This window comes from Falco naumanni, chromosome 4, assembly GCF_017639655.2.
Source record: "Falco naumanni isolate bFalNau1 chromosome 4, bFalNau1.pat, whole genome shotgun sequence".
In the NCBI taxonomy this organism is placed as follows: Eukaryota; Metazoa; Chordata; class Aves; order Falconiformes; family Falconidae; genus Falco; species Falco naumanni.
Window position 1 is genome coordinate 107,626,194 of NC_054057.1, and position 2,672 is coordinate 107,628,865.

Below are 2,672 nucleotides of genomic sequence, written 5' to 3' on the forward strand. Positions count from 1 at the left end.
GTTACACCAGACATCGGCTGTGAGAACAGGATATAAATGACTGTTGGTTTGGGGTGGACAGGAGGCAGACATCTCTAACAGTTTTCCTTCCGAAACATCCCAGTCATCAGCCATGTCTTAGAAGTAAAATAACTAAATGAATCTGCTACAATTTATTGTCAGATGTAAATGGCTTTTGGAACTATTTTTAAATTTTTTTTAGCAACGTCACGCAGCACAACTTTTTAATAACTTTAATTAAATGGTAGTTATAATTGAATCTTCTGCTTGGAAAGACCAAGAAGACGACTTGGCAACATGCCAGCTGGTAGCTTTTGAGGTGATTTACGGTTGCATCCTTTCATAACTGATAGTTCAGCAAGAAGCTGTTAAACTGTTATACACATTTTATTTTGTTTAGGGATTTAAGTGTTCTGTGGAAGTTTCAGGAAAGATCCACATAAATGCTACCTGATAACATCGAATACAGTTTACAAGTTATCTGCAGAATTTATACTATATTTGAATAGTGCAGTAGCTCCTGTGCCCATAACAAACATGTGAGGAAAGAGGAGAAAGGAACATCAGAACAAGCACCTTGCAGGTGGAGGACCTCCAGCCAGAGTTGAGCATGCATGCTCCTCTGGCTTGCTTCAGAAAGGTGGCTACACTCGACTGCATCTATGGGACTTTCCATCTTCAGCACATTTAATAACTGTTGAGAATTTTAAGAATGGTTTTTGGTTCGGGAGTACGGTAGGGTAACTCATGGATGAGAAAAAGTCCAGAAAAGCTATTGATTTATGTTCTAAATATCCCTGGGACTTGTTTCACCTCCTCTTGGGCTCATTCCCCTACAAGAAAGAGCTTGACAAGTCAGACCACAGGCGAGAGCTGGGTACCAACCTCCAGCAGGGGTAAAGTGCGGTTCTTCTGTGACATTTCCACAACCTCTTGCTGTGGGGTGGAGCAGTACCTTTCAGATTTAAGGCAGCATTTTGAGTTCAACCTCGAAATACATGACTATGTAAAATCTGATTAAATCCCATCTCTTCAATAACACGAGCAGGTGATCTTTTCCAATTATTTTTTAAGAACTAGTATGAGGAAAGGGATGATTGACAGAGCTAGTCTGGAAAGGTTATTGTAGAATTACTCCACAAGCAATACCCACTTCTATTGTCACTGTACCCAGACCGTGTCAGCTGTGAGAACACTGTCTGGTCCCCAGCACCCTGCACATCGAGATGTTTCAAAAGCCAGTCTCCATTCCTGGTAGCTAACGCTAACGCAATGAAATGATGGGAACATGAACCTCCCCTGGCACAACAGCGAGTGAGGCAGTGAAAGTTCATCTGGTGTAAGGCAGAGCAGAAGCAGCCTGTTCCCCGGATCCCTGATGCTATACTTAAGCATGGCATGTGTGTGTTCAGAGTGCTCATGTGTTTCTAGGTCAAGGTCATATGGAAGCGCTCACAGTAGTGTTTCCCACAGAAGGTATGTTGCATCTATGAGCTGGAGTCTGCAGTGGCTTCTAATCCTTGCCCAGACAATGGCCCTTAATTCCTACAGCCTGTGGGCTGCATGCTGGCAGCACACCTTCCTTTTTGTCCTTCCCGGCCTGTGGCAGTCAGGTGAGGCACTGAGCTGGCAGGGTGATGGCTTCCATGTGTGGGCACCATAGAACAAGTGGCTTTGTTTTCTCCCTGGAGTTCTGCGGAATGTCAGTTTGCCAAACTTGTCAGCGGTTTATTTACACACCTACTTTAAGGGGAGGATGCTCAAATTGCTTTATTTGCTTCCCGCCTTCAAAGTATGTCAATGTTTTGGGTTTTCTAGGAGAAAAAAAATAGGTTTGTATTTTTTCTCCTGTTTATAATTCGATTTGTACTTTAAAAGGGATCAGGTATTGAGCTAAGTGTGGTTTTGAACATGCATGTGAAGCTGGCTGTTCATTATCCCATGTACAACACAACAGCCAACATCTAATGTAACTTCCATAATGTTTAACAAGCTGATTTATGATGAGTATACAAGGCCTTATTCTATATGTTGACTTTCCCATTGTGCCAGGAACAAGACATACTCAATTTTTCCATTATCAGCATCATCTTTTTTTTTTTTTTTTTTTTTTTTACTAATGCCATCAAAATTTCCAAGGATTGAGGGTCATACAGCATAATTGGCGTGCATGTAATTCACTCATGTAATGAACACAAGAGGTTAAAACTGACCAGAGATTTCCAGACCTGTGGATGCTCCGGGCTATGATCTCACCCAAGTCAGTTCTGTTCACATCTAATAGTTTGGCTTAGCTGGTCAGGACTAAAGAGCTGAGTACTTGGGGCACAGCTTCTGCCTTTGTGTTTGGAGTCAGTGAATGGTTTTTCTTTACCTCCTAATGAATGAAGAAATAAAAGGTGGTTATACCAATTATAATATGACTAGACAAATAAGACTGGAAAGTTACCCATTCTATATGCAAAGCAAACCTAGAAATTACTAGCACAAAAAAAAAAAAAAAAAAAAAAAATTATCCCATAACTTTGAGTAAACAAACGTCTTGGGTTTCAGAGCTGATTACACATTCCTTAAAACCAACAGCAAAGTGTGGCTGGCTGCCAGGGGTGGAGGAGCAGTCCGCGTTGGCACTGCTGGGGGCTGCGCTTGCAGCCGTGACCTGGCACACGCGG